This window comes from Carcharhinus amblyrhynchos, chromosome 24, assembly GCF_965287045.1.
Source record: "Carcharhinus amblyrhynchos chromosome 24, sCarAmb.v2.hapA, whole genome shotgun sequence".
Lineage (NCBI taxonomy): Eukaryota > Metazoa > Chordata > Chondrichthyes > Carcharhiniformes > Carcharhinidae > Carcharhinus > Carcharhinus amblyrhynchos.
In genome coordinates, this window is record NC_137347.1 from 32,933,563 (window position 1) to 32,953,426 (window position 19,864).

Genomic DNA, 19,864 nt, shown 5'->3' on the forward strand with positions numbered 1-19,864 from the left:
GCAGTAGAACATAGAACATAGAACATAGAACATTACAGCGCGGAACAGGCCCTTCGGCCCACAATGTTGCGCCGACCAGTCTTATTTTTAAAAAAAAACATTGACCCACTAATCTAAACCAGGTTATGGCCAGTACCTGTTCATTACCCCACTAGCTACTTTACTATTTCTTACTCTTGTTGTACCTAGAATTAAAGGAAAGGCCACAACCAGAACCGTGTGGCAGCCAGTAAACCAGACTAAGGCAGAGAAACCATTGGGTATCCAAGGGAAATGATGGATGTGAATGAAGAAAGCAGCAATGAAAAAGTCACGGCCCAGAGATTAACAACTTAAAGATCGTAAAACCATGGAGTGGTCATGACCAGAGTTAATTGATTAGGAGTTGTGATTTATCAAGTAATTTGCCCTTGGCTATTCACCAAACCATTAAATTGGGTCGAACAGAAGGCAACAAAAAAGGTCTGAATTATTTATTGGAGTCCAATACAAGACTGATTTTCGTTATGACGAGAATCTGCAGCAGTTCGTTATTGGTGAACTGTGAAAGTAGTCCAAGTGTGCCCTGAGATAAGGGCAAACCCCAAACTCTACCCCACATCACCACTTCTATAAGCCCGTACTCTCACTTTCAACCCAATTACACCTTGAGTGCTCGCCTATGGTATCCGAGAAATGGTACTCGCACAATATTGTGTCAAATGAGACAACACAAACAGATATAAAATAAAACACTGCAGGATCAAGACTCATGTATAGTATTTGATGCACCCAGCCATGATAAGTTCTTGTAAAAGAGAAATGAAGAATCCCACTCCGATTCAAATGTGGCTGAAACAATAGAAGCTTAAGAGAGCAGCATAGTGATACTGTGGTTAGCATTGCTGCTTCACAGTGCCAAGGACAAGGCTTGGGTCATTGTATGTGTAGAGTCTGCATATTTTCCGAGCGTCCGCATGGGTTTCATAAGAACATAAGAACATAAGAAATAGGAGCAGGAGTAGGCCATCTAGCCCTTCGAGCCTGCCCCGCCATTCAATAAGATCATGGCTGATCTGTCGCTGCTCAGTTCCACTTTCCCGCCCTCTCCCCATAACCCTTAATCCCCTCTCTTATCAAAAACCCATCAACCCGCGTCTTAAAAATATTTAGCGAGGCAGCCTCCACCACTTCAACGGGCAGAGAATTCCAGAGATTCACCACCCTTTGAGTGAAGAAGTTCCTCCTCAACTCCGTTCTAAACCGCCCCCCTTTTATCTTGAGGCTGTGCCCCCTAGTCCTACTGTCTTTTTTGAGCGGGAAGAGTCTCTCCACCTCTATCCTATCCATCCCATTCATCCTACCATGGTCCTTCCTACCATTCTTCCTACCAAAGTGGACCACCTCACACTTGCCAACATTAAATTCCATTTGCCATTTCCTGGCCCATTCGCCCAGCCTATCTAGATCCTTCTGCAGACTCTCCACACCCTCCGCACAATTTGCCGTTCCCCCAATCTTGGTGTCATCAGCAAATTTCGACACCCTACACTCGGTTCCCTCCTCCAGATCATCTATATAAATGGTAAAAAGCTGAGGCCCCAGCACCGACCCCTGGGGCACTCCACTAGTCACCATCCGCCAATCCGAATAGCACCCATTAACCCCCACTCTCTGCCTCCTATTTGACAACCAATCCTCTATCCACGCTAACACCCTACCCCCAACTCCATGTCCCTCGACCTTCTGCAATAACCTCTTGTGAGGTACTTTGTCAAACGCCTTCTGAAAATCTAGAAAGACCACATCCACCGGCTCTCCTCTATCCACCGCCCTAGACACATCCTCATAGAACTCCAGTAAATTTGTCAGACACGACTTCCCTTTAATGAAACCGTGCTGCGTCTGCTCTATCAAGCAATTCCCTTCAAGATGCCTCGCAATTTCCTCCTTAATGACAGATTCTAACATTTTACCTACCACAGACGTTAAACTAACCGGCCTATAATTCCCCGCCTTTTGCCTGGCACCCTTCTTAAACAACGGTGTAACATTAGCCGTTTTCCAATCATCCGGCACTTCCCCGGAATCCAGTGACGTCTGGAAAATAACCACCAAGGCATCCACTATCACCTCCGCCATTTCTTTCAGAACGCTCGGATGCATTCCATCCGGTCCTGGGGACTTGTCCACAATCAGCCCCTCCAGTCTGTCGAGCACCGCCTCTCTAGTAACAGTAATGTCATTAAGACCCTCCAGTCCTACCACCTTTCCATCGCTAACACCAGGCAAATTATTCATGTCCTCCTCCGTGAAGACAGAAACAAAAAAGTTATTCAATACCTTAGCCATATCCCCATCCCCTACCACTAGGTCCCCTTTCTCATCCTCTAAAGGACCAACATTCACCCTAGCCAGCCTCTTCCTTTTTATATATTTATAAAAACTCTTGCTATCCTTTTTTATATTAAGCGCTAGCCCAGCTTCATAGTTTCTCCTACCCTTCTTTATCAACTTCTTTGTCAATCTTTGTTGACATTTAAACCTCTCCCAATCCTCTTCTCGCCCACTACTCTTAGCTACTCTAAATTCCTCCGCTTTTAATTTAACACTTTCCTTCACCTCCTTCGTTATCCACGGCTTATTACCTCTCCTCCTACCATCCTTTTTGACCATCGGAATAAATTTCTGCTGAGCACCAAGAAAGATCTCCTTAAAGATCCTCCACTGCTCCTCAACAGACCCTCCCTCCAACGCGCTCCCCCAGTCCACATTCGCCAATTCTTCTCTCATCCTACCGTACTCCCCTCTATTCAAACAAAGGACACGTGTCCGGGAACCCACTTTCTCCTCCTCCATCTGCACCAGAAACTCCACCATACAATGATCACTCTCCCCAAGAGGATCCTTCACCACAAGGTCCCTAATTCTACCCGCCTCATTACATAGCACCAGATCCAAGATAGCTCGCTCCCTCATCGGCTCCAACACACACTGTTCGAGGAAACTATCCCGGCAGCATTCCAAGAACTCTTCCTCGAGCCCCCCGCGTCCAACATGGGTCGACCAATCAATATGCAGATTGAAATCCCCCATAACTATGGCCGTCCCATTCCTGCACGCCGCACTTACTTGCGCGTTAACAGCCCGCCCCACCTCCAGATCATTATTCAGGGGCCTATAGACGACACCCACCAGCGTCTTCCTCCCTTTGCTGTTCCTAATCTCCACCCACAACGATTCCACCCTCTGCTCCTTGGCTCCAATATCATCCCTTGCTACCACCGTGATGCTATCCTTAATCAGCAGAGCTACGCTCCCCCCTTTTCCCTCCTGCCTATCCTTCCTAAACACTTGATAGCCCTGTACATTCAGCTCCCAGTCCCTGTCACCCTGCAGCCACGTCTCTGTAATGGCCACCAGATCGTATCCATTTGTGTCGATCTGCGCCCTCCGGGTGCTCCAGTTTCCTCCCACAAGTCCAAAGATGTGCTGGTTAGGTGGGTTGGATATGCTAAATTCTCCCTCACTGTACCCGAACAGGCACCGGAGTGTGGCGATTAGGGGATTTTTACAGTAACTTCATTGCAGTGTTAATGTAAGCCGACTTGTGACTAATAAATAAACTTAAATTTATACAGACAAAACATACCATTCACAGAGTACATGGGGGAGAAGAAAAGGACAGGGTTCAGAATATAGCATTTACTAACAGTTTGCTGATGGTGACTCACCTAAATAGCTGTTGTAAATGAGGCGGTTTCCTCAGTGCTCACAATGGCAGTGCCAGCTCTGGTAATGAAAACACAGACAGACCGATATGATTTCACCACTTAGTAAAAGTAAATATTTGAGGCAATCCTGCGGTCTCCACACAGTGCTGCAAATCATTTTTTAATCATAGAATCCCAACAGTGCAGAAGGAGGTCACTTGCTCCAGCAAGTCTGCACTGACCACAATGCCATCCAGGCTCTATAACCCCACTTATTTATCCTGCTAGTCCCCTTGACACTAAGAGGCAATTTACCATGGCCAATCAACCTAATCTGCATGTCTTTGGACTGTTGGAGAAAACCAGAGCATTTGGAGGAAATCCATGCAAACACTGGGAGAACATGCAAACTACATGATCATGCTTGCATCTTCCTTGGTTACTGGGAAATATGACTACGAGCCAAAGAGCCATGGGCTGACATTAAAACAATTCAGCATACAGGAAGGGAGAGGTTACGGTGGGTAAAGGTGAATTGACGAAACAGGGATTGTTTTAAAATTGAATGAATGAAATGGCAAACCACATTGTTCACTCTTTCTTTCCTTAATTTGGGTTAGTATTAAATATTCTAGCTAATTTGGGAATTCTAAAGAAGACTTGTAAGCTACTATATCTATACTGTTTACAAGCTGTTTCTATAACATAATCCATATTCTTCATACGTGAGCTTCTTGAAGTTTCTCCCCCAATAGAAGAAGAATTGGAGCTGAACCAACACACAATGACCACCTCCAATAAGGGAGAATTTAAACATCTCCCCTTAACATTCAATGACATTACCATCACTGAATGCTCCACCATCAATATCCTGGGGTTACCATCGACCAGAAGCTGACCTGGACCAGGCATATAAATACTGTAGCTACAAGAGCAGGTCAGAGGTTGGGAGTCCTATGGTGAATAACTCACCTTCCGACTCCCTAAAATCTGTCCACTATCTACAAGACACAAGTCAGGAGTGTGATGGAGTACCTTCCGCTTGCCTGGATCAGTGTGGCTCCCACAACACTTGTGAGGATTGACACAGTCTAAAACAAAGCAGCCTGTTTGTTTGGCATTCACTATTTCCTCCAATACTGACACACATTGGCAGTAGTATGTACCATTTACAAGATGCACTGCAGCAACTCACCAAGGATCCTTCAACTGCACCTTCCAAACCTGCAACCTCTACCACCAGGAGGGATAAGGACAGCAGATTCATGGGAGTATCACCACCTGCAAGTTCCCTTCCAAATCACTCACCATCCTGACTTGGAAATATATTGTTTTTCCTTCACTGCTGCTGGGTTGCATTTCCCTTCCTAACAGCACTGCGGGTATACCTACACCACAGGGACTACAGTAGTTCCAGAAGGTGGCTCACCACCACTGACTCAAGGGGCTATCAGGGATGAGCAACAAATGCTGGCCTAGCCAGCGAAATAATTTTTAAAAACTCTATAGTTTCCCTCTGACACACAGGCGTGCCTCGTTTATTAGCACAATTTACCACAGCTGCTCATCTTAGACCTGTTGTCAGAGGAACTGAGGACATTTAACCATTCTCGCCGACTCCCTCCCATTTAATGCAATCGTGGCTGTTCTATGACATAGCTCCGTATACTTGCCTTTACTCCATATCCTTTAATACCTTTAGATAACAAAAGTCTATTAACGTCAGCTTTAATATTGACCACTGATCTAGCATAAAGTAGAAGAGGAGTTCAAAACTTTGACAATAAAAGTGTTTCCTTATTTCACTGCCGAAAGAATTGGCTCTAACCCTTGCCCTAGTCCTTAATTCACCAAATGGTGGGAATAGCTTCACGATATCACTTATACGTCTCCCTTAATATTTTGGGAACTTTGATCAAATCGCTCCTTAACCTTCTAAATTCCAGGGAATACAGCCATAGTTTGTGTTCAGGTATCCCCTCCCCATTTAAAGTGAGCTCTGATGGGGAGTTTGAAGTCTAGTGCAGTTTGTAAACTGGGAATGACACTGCCCCCATTTTAATTCTGGCTCAATACTGAACATGCTCTCTGCTTCCCCGACACTCCCGCTCATTGCTTCCCTCCACCACCCTCCCTCCCACTTGTTGCTTCCCTCCCTCTCCCCTCCCTGACCCTTCTGTGCATTGCTTCCCTCCTCACGCTTGCTGTCCTGCGAGTGAGGGTTGAGGAGAGGGACACTGAGTGGGAGACAGTGAGAAGAGCAGTAAGTGGGAGGGAGGATCGGGGGAGGGGAGAGACGAGTGGGAGGGGGTGGATGGTAATGGTGATCAAAAAACTTAACGGTTATTAATTGCACTGTAGCTTAGTGGGTATGTCATTATTAGTTTCAAAATTTAAATCCAGTATTCAAAAACGTAAGCGTAAAAACTGTTGGTGGAAGCATTGCCCTGAAATAAATATACGAAAGAAGAGTCATGTTGGATTCAACATTAACTTTGAATGGGATTTTCCAGACTTTACCATCAATCTTTCTGGTGTGTCCTGACTCGTTGACAGGCTAGATCCACCAGGATTGGGAGTCCTCAGTATTTATTCTGGATCCATGGAAACTCATGGCTTCCAGTCAAAGCCTCCTGCCGATTGCGACCTACTGCTCACCCTCAACACATGTTTCAATGCTCCACATTGGACACCACTGGGAGGTAACAAAGGAACAGAATGCACACTGATTAGAGAACCTCAATTCTCATTGTGAGGGACTATATATTTTGTGGTTCAACTTGTATGTTTTATGAGGCAGGCCTGACTTCTAAACAAAAACTGGGCAGGAAAGGTAAACCTAGAAATGAAACTGAACTTCACAGTCACTAAGGAGCAAGCTGAGATTGGGAAATTGAAACTGAAACCTGGTTGAAAGATATAACAGGACACAGAGCAGTCCAAGCTGTGCAGTGGCATTTACTGAGATCACTGGAGCAGAATAGACAAACTGAAGACTCAAGAAGAAGAGGCTAGATCCAGAAACTGAGAATAAGTAAAGAGAATTGTTGCAGTTGTATATGTTACTTGCAGTGGTGGACCTATATTTTCCAGACTAAGTTGAGCCAGTTCTATGAGGAGTGATTGAGTAACCTATACAGTGGAATTCTACCCCCCACCCATCACAGAATCGGAGTGGGTGAGGGGCAGACAATGGAAATGTCCATTGTCCTCAGGCGGGATTTTCCGGTCTTGCTCGAGTGAGGCCGTGAAATCCCACCCACATTGTCCAGAATTTAGAAGATTAAGAGATGTCTTCATTGAAGGTTGTAAGGTGCGGAGTTGTGCAGGGTTGATGCTGAGTGGATGTTTCACCTGGCTGGGAAGTTGAATATCAGGGACGGCAACTGCAATATAAGGACCGGAATTTTCCAGCTCTCCCCATCCTCGGGGCAGGTTTTCCTGCGGTGGAGGCAGCTCACCATTGGCTGCCGTTGGCAATGGCAATCAGCATGGCTCATCCATCCTGCTGCCAGGCAACCTGGGTCAGGGTCAACTTTGGCTGGACCTGAACATCCTGCCCAAGGAGGCAGCCACTTAGAACGGAGATGGGAAGATCTTTGGAATTTAACACTCAGAGTGCTCCGGTTGCTAAGTCATTGGACTGATTTTCCACTATTTGCACAGAGTGCTGGCCCAGGCGGGAAAGACCAGCGTGAAGTTTGCAGGCTGCACAGCCAACTTTGCAGCACTCTGCACAGACAAAATCTCCCAGCATGGCCCACACTGTCACATTGGCTGGGCGGGGCCTCGTGGAATTGGCTCCACAGTGATTAGGGCATTATTTTTAAAGGACTACGATTTAAAAACTCCCTCCTCCAGAGATAAGGGGAATCCACCCTAACATGCACTAGGGCAAACACCCCCTCCCCCCAACAAACAGACAAGGGGAAACTACTCCCAATGGATCTCCCCAGAGGCACTTTCTGGCAAAATGCCAGGATGCAGTGCCAGGGTACTGCCTGGGCATGTCCCTTTTCACCCCCCACCCCTCCCCAGGGGGCAATAACTCATCTGTGCGCCCCTAGCAGATCTCCTTCACCTGGCTCCCATTTTGCAAAAGCAGTTGTAAATCTCACTGATGTTGCCGAGAGGAATTTCTAACAAGGGGGGAAATGTACGGTGGCACAGTGGTTAGCACTGCTGCCTCACAGTGCCAGGGACCCAAGATTGATTCCTGCTTGGGTCATTGTCTGTGCGGAGTATGCACATTCCACCAGTGTCTGCATGGGTTTCCTCCGGGTGCTCCGGTTTCCTTCTATAGTCTGAAGGATGTGCTGGTTAGGTGCATTAGCCATGCTAAATTCTCCCTCAGTGTACCCAAACAGGAGTGTGGCGACTAGGGGATTTTCACAGTAACTTCATTGCAGTGTCAACATAAGCCTTACTTGTGATACTAATAAATAAACTTTGTTTTTACTTTAAAAGTACATATGTTGGAGAAGTTCTTTAATTATATGTGAATTTATTGAAGTGAGATTCCTGACATCTCTGGGTGGGACCCTCGTTATGTCACCAGCGAGGAACAGAAAAATCAGAAACCGAGATCTCACTGACAAGATTCTCGTTTGCTGAGTCTCACGATGTTTTGCGCTCATGCGAACGTAGGCATAAAATTGAGTATATTCAAGACCGAAGTCTTTGTGCGACCTTTCCCCCTCCTCATGCCCCCCCAACCCAATTTGCACACCAGAAAGGATCTCTAGTTTTTCAGCTCTCAAATGGCCACAATACCAACACAATCTTTTCTGGATGTGCTCTTTCTGCCCTTGCAATATCAAAACAGCTTCACATTTATCTGATGGTCCGTATCTGGAATTTTAATGTCTGCTCTGACGGCAAAAATGTGCAAGGCGACAAATGAGCTCCTTTAGTGTTCATCTATCACTGTTGTTTTCATAAAAATATCAGGAGTAGGCGCCTCACTGGTTGAAATTTTGCAAAAATATCTCTACTGAAGTGTTACATAATTAATTTGTCACACAGCATGTCGGGCAGCGTGTTAAAACTGTGGCAGGAGAAGTGAGGAGGTCAGGATTTCACAGTTACATTCAAGAAGGAAATGAGTTTACCACCTTGATTCCTGACCCAATTAAATATGCAGCTGTGAAAAAAGATATAGATTTTAAAAAGCATAAATTTTATGTCCTGGTCATTACTTAGAAAATTAATGATTTTATGCCAAATCTGCTGTGGTAAGGCACTCCTCCTCATAGCATTGCCACTGAGTTTGCTCCCATCATGCGGGCTCATCGCAGAAGATCCGATGGCCCAACCAAAAATTACAGAATCGTAGAATCCCTACAGTGCAAAAGGAGGCCATTTGGCCCATCGAGTCTGCACCGACCACAATCCCATCCAGGCCCTATTCCTGTACCCCCACGTATTTACCTTGCTAATCCACTGACACGAGGGTAAACTTATCATGGCCAACCCACCTAACCCGCACACCCTTGGACTGTGGGAGGAAACCGGAGCACCCAGAGGAAACCCACGCAGACATGGGGAGAATGTGCAAACTCAACACAGACAGTGTTGAGGCCAGAATTGAACCCGGGTCCCTGGCATGGTAAGGCAGCAATGCTAACCAATGTGCCACTTACTGACTTTCAATGGGACTGGACTATCCCAGTGGTGGGCGGGGCTGGAAAATCCTAGCCTCTGCTTCAATACCTATCACACTGCTTTCAAAAGCTCTTTTAACACACCTTCCGACCACACTTCTCACAACCCTTCTTCTTAACATCATGCCTGGCTTCGTGTTGAGTTTCTCAGTATTGCTCTGTGGATTCTTTTCAATGTTGAAGAGGCTATATAAGTGAGACACATTGGTTTACCATCTGCCCACATTGTCCCATTAACTGCTCACCTAATGGCTTCAGAAGGCATATGTGCAGGAAGGCTGCACACAAGTCTGAGTCATTGGCTATATGCTACAGGTAAAGGCCCTTCAGCCCATCGTGTTTGCACCAGTCAAAAACAAACCACCCAGCTATTCCAGTTCCATAGTCTTGTACGCTTGGGCATCGCAAATGCACATCTAAATACTTCTGAAACGTTATGAGGGTCTCTGCCTCCACCATCCTTTGAGGAGGAGGCAGCATAGACCCCATCCCGCACTCTCCTGCTCCATCAAAGCCCCTCTTGTTAGGTCTCTGAATGCACCCGTGTGGGGCATTAAATTCTGCCCACAGTCTCCACTTTCCGGCATGGATCATCTTTCACAGCTCACAGGACGCTGCATCTCTCCTGCGGAGATTTTTTGTTTAAATTTGGCAGCCGTACCCTTTACGTTAGCATTTTGATGACTCCACTTGTTACCTCTGCTGGCACGCTTCTCCAATAAATACTAATACCTCTCCTAATCCCTTTTCCCAATTTACGGGCGAAAGGTTTCTCTAATGGACTGCAATCTGATCCAATTCTGTGTAACCCTCCCCTCTGAGACCGTGCTACTGCTCTGTAATGAATGAATGATTACCGGGCCTGGAAACGTTGCTTTTCTGTTTGATTAATCCTCTCTCGGGTGAGTCTTTATCCATTCAGCCCCTTTGAGACAATCAGAGCTGCAATCAGAGACACTTTGCCTACTGATAGGGGGCTGAATTTGTAACTGCACAAAAACCACTTGCTCATCTCGGTTGGAATGACCAAATCTCTTTTCCTCCCATTGCACCTTAGACTCTGTGACATTCCCCGACTTCCACCTCCCCCCTCCGCCCACATTTTGTCATTCTGCTTATTCAGATGGCTGAACCTGTCTGAACGATAATGCAAGCTCAGCACACCCAGAATCATTGCATATTAAATCTTCTGTGGCAACTCATGCAGAGCAGAAACCTCTCCCAGTGCTTTACCGAGCTCATAAACACTGGAGAGGACCCTTCCCCGAGACAGACATCACAATTTTGTGTCCTGTGCAAATTCCAGCACTCATTTGTGTGAAGAAATTGGAGTCAACGAGCGCAATTTCAAGAGGTGAGTCATCACATCATTCACATCTTTCTCTGTTGGGTCTAACGCTGCAGTTAACGCAAGCAGCACATGACCTGGATGCCAGGAGTCTCATTATTTTACCTTATTCACGAATCTTTTTTAACCTTTCCTGTCATAGAATCCCTACAGTGCAGGAGGAGGCCATTTGGCCCTTCGAGTCTGTGACAACCACAATCCCACGCAGGCCCTATCGCCATAACCACATGCATTTAGTCTAGATAGAGTCAGGGGGACTAAGGTGCAATTTAGCATGGCCAATCTACCGAACCCACACATCTTTGGACTGTGGGAGAAAACCCATGCAGACATGGGGAGAATGTGCAAACTCCACAAAGACAGTGACCCGAGCTGGGAATTGTTCCTGGTGCTGTGAGGCAGCAGTGCCAACACTGTGCCACCCCAAAGCTGTGATGTCAATTGCTTCCACAAATTACGACTTGTAAATAATCAGCAATGTATACGCCTATACTCCTACTGTGCCTCCATCATGGAAGCTGCTCCGTCAATGCAGACTTGGCCTAGTTACAATTGTTACCCTCCAGATAAGCAGTTATGACATGAGAGGGGGAGGGTTCCCCTCTTCCTTCTATCAAAGGAAGAAATTCTCTTTGATAGAATTCCCATTAAGACTCCTGACATTGACTAAGAGCTGGCAGTGTCTGCTAATATCTGTAGAGTCACTAATCTGCAAGACAACTTTCCATTTCTAGTTCCTCATGAAGCACCTGTTCAATACCGACTGATATTTCCTCAAGACACCGTTTAATTGTATTATTAGAGAAACATTGTCAATTTCTTTGACAGTATCAGCTCCTAACGTTACGTTTTCATGCATGCCAGTAAAATTAAAGTTCATTTATTTTTATCACAAGTAGTCTTACATTGACACTGCAATGAAATTACTGTGAAAATCTCCTAGTCACCACACTCCAGTGCCTGTTCGGGTACATTGAGGGTGAATTTACCATGGCCAATTCACCTAACCAGCATGTCTTTCAGACTGTGGGAGGAAACCGGAGCACTGGGAGGAAACCCACCCAGACACAGGGAGAATTTGCAAACTCCGCACGGTGACCCAAACTGGGAATCGAACCCAGGTCCCTGGCACTGTGAGGCAGTAGTGCTCACCACTGTGCCGCTCCAATTGGGGTTCCAGCAATGGTCTGTGGCTTCATCAGTTTCACTACCTCAGCCACTAGGCAGCCCTGATGAGGAGTCATGCAGGCTTGAAACTCTGGCTCTATTCTCTCTCCACAGATGCTGTCAGACCTCAGAATTGTTGTGATTTAAGATTGTCCAGCATTTTCCGTTTTTGCACCAGGTAACTCACCTGTTGGGCATTATCATGGACCCACGCACACTCCATCACATGTTGATTTAACATTGTTTTGTTCATCCAGGTCTTTGTGTTCTTGCTGGCTAGCAAACGGTGTTTCACATTCAGATGGCACTTGGGCTTACATGGTATGATTGTAGCATTTGAGAGCTTCTTCCTGCAGATTCAGCATTCTGGGACAAGGATGGGGCATCACCAGTCCAGGAAAACCTAAAGGCCAAGTAGCTGTCGCTGTACTCTGTGTAGAAATCTCATCTTTTAAGATGTATTTATTTGTCTCAAGTAGGCTTATATTAACACTGCAATGAAGTTACTGTGAAAATCCCCTAGTCACCACACTCCGATTCGTTGGCAAATGACCAGAGTCCTTCTCAAATTGTTGTTTTCCCCTCAAACTGGATTTTTGCAAAGTGTCCTGATGAGTGCAAGACCAAAAGCTTTGACATGTCTCTTTTTTCATCAAGTTCTGAACTACCAAAGGAAGGCACGTTGGCCGGCTAATAGCTGGAGTATGGGGAAAGTTACTTGAATATATTTAATCACAGTTGGTATTGGCACCTGGAGCAGTGTGTTTAGTTTTGGTCGCCTTGCTATAGGAAAGATGTTATTAAACTGAGGAGAGTGCAGGAGAGATTTACAAGGACTCAAGGGACTGAGTTATAGAGAGAGATTGGACAGGCTAGGACTTTTTTCTTTGGAGCGTAGGAGACTGAGGGGTAATCTTATAAAGATGCATAAGATCATGAGGCATGGATAGGATGGATGCACTCAGTCTTTTTCCCAGGGTTGGGGAATCAAGAACTAGAGAGCATAGGTTTAAGTTAAAAGGGACAAGAATTAATGGGAACCTGAGGAACAAGTTTTTTTTTACACACAGAGGGTGGTACATGTGTGGAATGAGCTGCCGGAGGAAGTGGTTGAGGCAGGGACATTGACAACATTTAAAAGGCATTTGGACAGATATTTGGATAGAAAAGGTATAAAGGGATATCAGTCAAATGCAGGCAAATGGGATTAACTTAGATGGGCGTTTTGGGTGGCATGGACCAGTTTAATAGAACATAGAACATTACAGCGCAATAAAGGCCCTTCAGCCCTCGATGTTGCGCCAACCAATGGAACCAATCTAATGACTCTCTAACTTAAACTATTCCAATATTATCCATATGTCTATCCACTGACCATTTGAATGCCCTTAAAGTTGGCGAGTCCACTACTGCTGCAGGCAGGGCATTCCACGCCCTTACTACTCTCTGAGTAAAGAACCTACCTCTAATATCTGTCCTTTATTTATCGCCCGTCAATTTAAAGCTATGTCCCCTCGTGTTAGCCATCACTATCCGAGGAAAAAGGCTCAAGTTTGGGCCAAAGGGCCTGTTTCCATGCCGTGGATTCTATGGTAACCCTACAGGAGCCAATGCAGTTGCCAAGAGCAGTGATAGTGCGAGTATAAAGGCATACATTTGTGATTTTGATGAGTTGTAGTTTGTGGAAGCAGTGTCACAGAAATCAAGCCTTGGGCTAATTTATCAACTGAGGGATAAGTAGGTCAGAGGACTGAGATGTTACAGAGTTCAAAGGAAGCAGCTTTCTGATAGATATAGGAAAGAGAAGTTCCGTACCGCTGGGCTTAGCTGCAAAATCTATTTGCATATGTATGAAAGTGCTTGAACTGGGATAAGCCAATACCAATTAAGTTATGCCAGGAGCCAGTCTCACGCTGACACTGAATGAATCTAGCAATTATTGAACTCTATTGAAAAAATGGTGTCTCTGGGAATTAGAAATTCGGACAATCAAATAAAAAATAGCCAAAAGAAAATGTGGATGCTTTAAAAATAAATAGAGTGGATTTAGTTGAATCCCATTAAAAGATAAAACTGAGATAACTATTTTTAGTCGTGTTCCAATAAATGTGACAAACAGCATCAACTCAGGGTTCATTGTACAGGAGTCATAACATGTGGCTGGTACAGTGGTTATCACAGCACCAGGGACCTGGGTTCGATTCCTGGCTTGGGTCACTGTGTGTGGAGCCTGCACGTTCTCCCCGTGTCTGCTTGGTTTCCTCCCACAGTTCAAAAGATGTGCTGGTTAGGTGCATTTAGGTGCTAAATTCTCCCTCAGTGTACCCGAACAGGCACCGGAGTGTGACACCTAGGGGATTTTCACAGTAACTCCATTCAGTGTTAATGCAAGCCTACTTGTGACAATAATTAAATATACTTAAACATTATGAGTTAAATCGCAAGGACAAACAAACAACTTTGATTCACCTTCAGTTTTAATAATGCGGAAGATTACAATGCAGTCTCCGTTAGGTCAGAGGGTGTGCTGAGCTGAGCAAACAAAAATGGTGCCTTCTTCCACTGAGCCAAACAGAGGGCAGGTGAGAGAAAGCCACCAGTAGCTGCTCTTGTGTGACACCTGGTGGGTGGTTACGGAACTGGTAACATGTAGAGAAAGTCTGGTGCATGATTCAGAGACAAGAAATTTTAAGAATTGTAGCACAGTAGTATGTCTTTTTGGTGGTAATATTTATGGCTTATTTGTAAGCAGTGAATAAAAGGAATCAAATCCAATCTAGTTACTACAGCCAGATGCTTTTATTTCCTTTAGCTAGATATAGATAATTGTTTAATCTCATACAGACTAATGAACAACAAAACCTCAGCTACAAGGTCATAGAGTCATACAGTGCAGAAAAGGCCTTTCGGCTCATCAAGTCTGCACTGACAATATCCACCACTGAGGACAAGCTAATTCTATTTTCCTGCCACTTGTCCCATATCCTTGAATCTTATGACATTTCAAAATGCTCATCTAAATATTTTTAAAGCTTGTAAGGTTTCTGATCTCGACTACCTTCCCAGGCAGCGTGAAAATGTTTCCCCAGAAAAGGTTTTTTCTCAAACCCCCTCTGAATCTCCTGCCTGTTACCTTAAAACTGTGCCCCAACGTCACAAGGGATTTGAATATTATAAAGTAGGACAGCACAGTTCAAGCAGTCAAAATAGTTTCCCAAACTGTGAATCCTGTGTGAATCTCTATCACCTTTAAATAACATCGTGAACAGCAGTAGGTGGAGCTAGCTTTGACATCCACAGCCGATATGGACAATAAACAGGCCAAACCTAGACCAAAATGCATTCTCAACTTTTTCAACATACATAGAACTAGATTTTGCTGGAGTCCCATTTGTTAAATTTAAAACCGCAGATTTAGATTATAACAATTGTTGCCCACAGAGTTGTTAGAAATGTGAGCTGGTAAGGGGGGGGGGGCACGGATGGCAACAGGATCTTTGGGAGCTTGGCAAGCAATGGGTCAAACTGGGTATCTCCAATGAGATTTAACGATTGAGAAATAAACAGAGGAAGGACTGAGGAGAAGTGTTAATTAGGATGGGTGAATTCCAATGTAAAATCAGCTGTAGAAAGAAAAATAAGGGAGAAAGCAAAAAAGGAGGAAAGAAGGGGAAAGAAAGCAGGGATTAGGGAATGGAAAAGAGACAGAAAAAGAAAAAAAGACAATGTGAAAATTTCCTAAAAAAAAATTAACAGCCTGAAGGCATGAGGCTCCACATTTATAAATATTTGCTTATATTGATTGGCAATCATGACCAATTAATATCGTTAAAAGGGTCCTTATTCTGGTAATTACAATGCTTAACTATACATGGCAAATTTAGCAGGCAACTAATGTGCAAATTCAGCAACTTCATGAAAATTATGGGGAACTTAAGATGTCAAATTCACAAAGCTACTGGCAAGGATACACAAATTAGCCAGCAACATGTGAAACTTCACAGTTTACAAGGCATCTCTTCCTTGCAACAAGTTATTGCCAATACATACTGTTACTTTTACAGCAAAATCTAGTCTATCATACTTAAAAATCCCTACTCTGAATTCAGGCAATTAATTTATTATAGAATCTCAGGACTAACTGCACCTTCAACCAAACTGTCAGTACAATTAAAACACTGGCATCTACCTGACAAAGTGAAGAATTATCCAGTTGCGTCCCGTCCACAAAAAGAAAATTACATCCAATTCCACCAAGTATCACGCTAACCATCTATTCTCAATCACTAAAGTAATGGGAGGTGCTGTCAAGTGGCACTCATCAATAACTTGCTCATCAACGGTCAGTTTTGGGCTTACTTAGCTCAGACCTCATTACAGCCTTCATCCAAACCTTAACAAAATAGCTGAATTCCTGAGATGGGAAAGAATAATTGCCCTCGACATCAAAGCAGCATTTGATTGATTGTGGCATCAAGGAAGTCAAGAAGAACAGCTGGAGGCCAATCATCTCACCCCAAGACGTTACTGCATTCCTCAAGAGTTCCTCAGAGCAGTTTCCTAGGCCAAAACAACTTCATCTACTAAATTAATGGCTTTCTCTATCCTAAAGTCAGGAGTCCACTAATGATTGCACAATGAACAACACCATTCGCAGCTCTTCAGATACTGAAGCAGTCCAATCCTCCATGCAGCAAGATTGGACAACGTTCAGACTTGGGCTAATAATTGACAAGTAATATTCATGCCACATAAGTGCCTAATAATGAACATCCCCAGGAAGAAAGAGTTGAACAATGTACTCTTGATATTCAAAGGTATTTCTAAAATTGAGTTCCCCACTATTAAGTCTGTGCGGGTCATTATTATCCAAAAGCTTAACTGGACTCACCACATAAACACTGGCACAAGAACAGGTCAGAGGTCAAGTACTCTAACAAATGACTCACCTCCCAACTTCCCAAACCCTTTCTATAACCTACAAGACACAAGTCAGGAGTGTGATGAAATATTCCCCACTTACCTGGATGAGTTCTAACAACACCCAGAGGCATCCAGGACAAAGCAGCTGCACTGTTCAGCACCTCTTTACCACCTTAAACATTACTTCTTCCAGTACTGGTACACAGTGACAGAAGCAAGTACCATCTAAAAGACATATTGCAGCAACTCATCAAAAATTCCTTGATAGCACCGCCCAAAGCTACAAAATCTGCCACTCTGCTGACTAGAAGGCCAAGGGCAGCAATCACATGTGAACACCATCTCATTTGTACTTTCCTCCATGTCATCCACCAACCTGACTTGGAAATGTATCACCATCCCTTTAGTATACCTGGGTCAATATCAGTGAATTCCTAACAGTGCTGTACATTTAGTTGACCATCACCCTCTGGAGGGCCATCAGAGGTGGGCAATAAATGGGGTCCTTGCCTGCATCCCATGCATAAATAAATTAACAAATTTAGGAGACATTTAGAAGCCATCCAAGCTTAGTTTTATGATTTATGTCACTTGAATACGATTGGAATTAAATGATTTCCATTAAGGATGGCACAGTGGTTAGCACTGCTGCCTCACAGCACCAAGGACCTAGGTTCAATTGTGGCCTCAGGTGACTGACTGTGTAGAGTTTGCATGTTCTCCCCATCTCTACGTGGGTTTCCTCTGGATGCTCTGGTTTCCTCTCACAGTCCAAAGATGTGCTGGTTAGCTAAAATTACTCTAGTGCAACCATTGCATTTTCTTGCCCCTCGATTCTGAGTTTTCTCCTGTTCTGCGTAGAATTTTGAGAAGTACTTCACTTTAACAGAAGCCACCGTGATCATATCAATCTATTTACTGGAAAACAATTGCTATGGGAAATTTGTACTACAATTTAGCCAGAAATCTCTATATTTTACTGAAGTTATTTATTATAAGAATGACATTTCACAAGGCTAAGTCGGAAAGGGGTGGGGTAAATACCATGACAGTGTGTTATGAAACTTATCTCACTGTAGAGCACAGAGGTCAATAACCCCAATTTTCAATGGGCCTCAGAGTTTTTCCCATGGACAGAGTGGGAGTGGGCGGTATTTGCAGATAGGCATTTTTATGCTCTTTGTTAGGCCCAGTGCACCTGCGCAAAAGGAAAGAGCGTGAAAATTTAGTTTAGATGACTTGGGAGCAAAGCACCATTGTGAAGAGTCCAATGCAGGAGACAGGAAGAGGTCCCAAAAGAAAAGTTGCAGACAGGGGTCAAAAATAGACTTTCTTGTTCAGTTAAAAAAGAGTAGAGCAGAGAAAAGGCTCCAAATATTGGGGGGGGGGGGGGGGGGTAAAAATGTGGGAAGATAGCAAACTTTCAGAAAAGAGAGTTTAAGGGAAGCCGTGGTAACTAAAGAGGGCTCAGAAGAAGCTCCAAAATCCAAGGAGGCAGAGGAAGATTGATGACACTGTGCCAGGAGCTGTTGGGCTAAAAGTAGCCCTTTGGAGCAGTAGTGTTTTGCCCAGCACAGTCTGATAGTTGAAGTTGTGTTTGGGAAATGGTGCTTGAGTGTATAGTAGGGAATCCAGAGAAATGAAATCTCAGGAGACCAGACTGAAATCCTGCAAGGTGGCATGTTGTTGACACTGTCCAAGTTGGAGTCACTTTTGGAGAGAATTCCAAGGTTCGATCTTTGAAGGTGAAGACTAAAGTCCCATATGATACAGAATTGCAATGAGATTGGTTGATTTGTGCTATCGATGTCCATTGAGAAATCAATGGGCAGGAAGGTCGCACAGTGGTTAGTACTGCTGCCTCATGGCACCAGGGACCCGAGTTCAATTCTGGCCTCGGGTCACTATCTGTTTGGAGTTTGCACATTCTCACATGTCTGCGTGGGTTTCCTCCCAAAGTCTAAAGATGTGCAGGTTCATTTGATTGGCCATGCTAAATTGGCCCTCATGTCAGGGGGATTAACAGGTTAAATATGTAGGGTTACAGGAATAGAGATTGTGGTCAGTGCAGACTCAGTGGGCTGAATGGCCTCCATCTGCACTATTCTATGATCTAAATCCATAGACTCTGGGTTGCATCTGCCATTTATCATGTCGTAATGTAATGTGTTGAATCACAGCCCCGCCTTGTTGGCTTGCATTTCGTACTTACCCTGAATGTTACAGTACTAGATATTATAAATTGTATTTTTTTGACCTTGTGAAGTTTATTTTGTTTGTTCAAATCCCATGGAATCATACGGCTTTTTCATGGATCAAGTGTCTTGAATCTCAAACTTTGCTTTAAACAAAACGTTATTTGTTCCTAACTGAATTTTACCAAAACCCTGGGGAGCCTGGTCCAGGATCATAAGAACTGGTAAATCTCACTTAAACAGTTTATTTTAAGCTACTGTTAAATAAAACAAAAAGAATGTTCTTGCTTTTCAAGCAACTGGTTAGCTTGTAGCTTTTAAACCATCAATAAATTAACTCCAATGTTCTTTGAATAAAGATTGGTACACGGAGTCCTACTGTAAGTGAATATGGAGGGAGGATGTCAATTTTTAACAGAAGACTTGGGCTCCCATGATGACTGCATTAATAGAACTGTTAATCAACAAGGTACAGAGATAGAAGTTGTACCCCAGACTGTGCTGCCCAGTAACAGTAGTGGTAAAGATATTAAAATTTACACTAGTACCCACAAACAGTTGGAGGGTGAGGTTGGGCACAGTTCTTGCTTCCAACTCTGCTGGAGAAGTGTGCATGTATGTGGCCATCTAGAAAGGTGCTAAATTAACTTGGCTGAGAGATCGTCCACACTCAGCATCTAGACTCAATATGGCCATTTTCAACAAGGAACCAGGAAGTGAATAGAAATTTGCAGATGTTACAAAATATGTAAAGATTGTGAACTGGTGTTGAAGTTCAAAAGGGTCATGGTCAAGTTGGTGGAATGGGTGGACAGGAAACAGATGAAGTTCAATGAAGAGAAATGATTCATTTTGGCCAACAGAACATGGAGAGAC

The 19,864-nt window shown here is 44.2% G+C and overlaps 1 protein-coding gene across 2 annotated transcripts in view; it reads right to left on the minus strand.

The window, feature by feature from the left end:
* Positions 1–19,864, minus strand: part of rnf19b (ring finger protein 19B) — a 161,450-nt gene that overhangs the window by 139,459 nt on the left and 2,127 nt on the right. The window contains exon 2 of one of the 2 annotated variants that reach the window (XM_080211661.1): positions 3,714–3,771. The exons of the other annotated variant lie outside the window; for it this stretch is intronic. The gene's annotated coding sequence lies outside the window, so the exon portion shown is untranslated. The remainder of the gene's footprint in view (positions 1–3,713; positions 3,772–19,864) is intronic. 2 annotated transcript variants of the gene reach the window in all.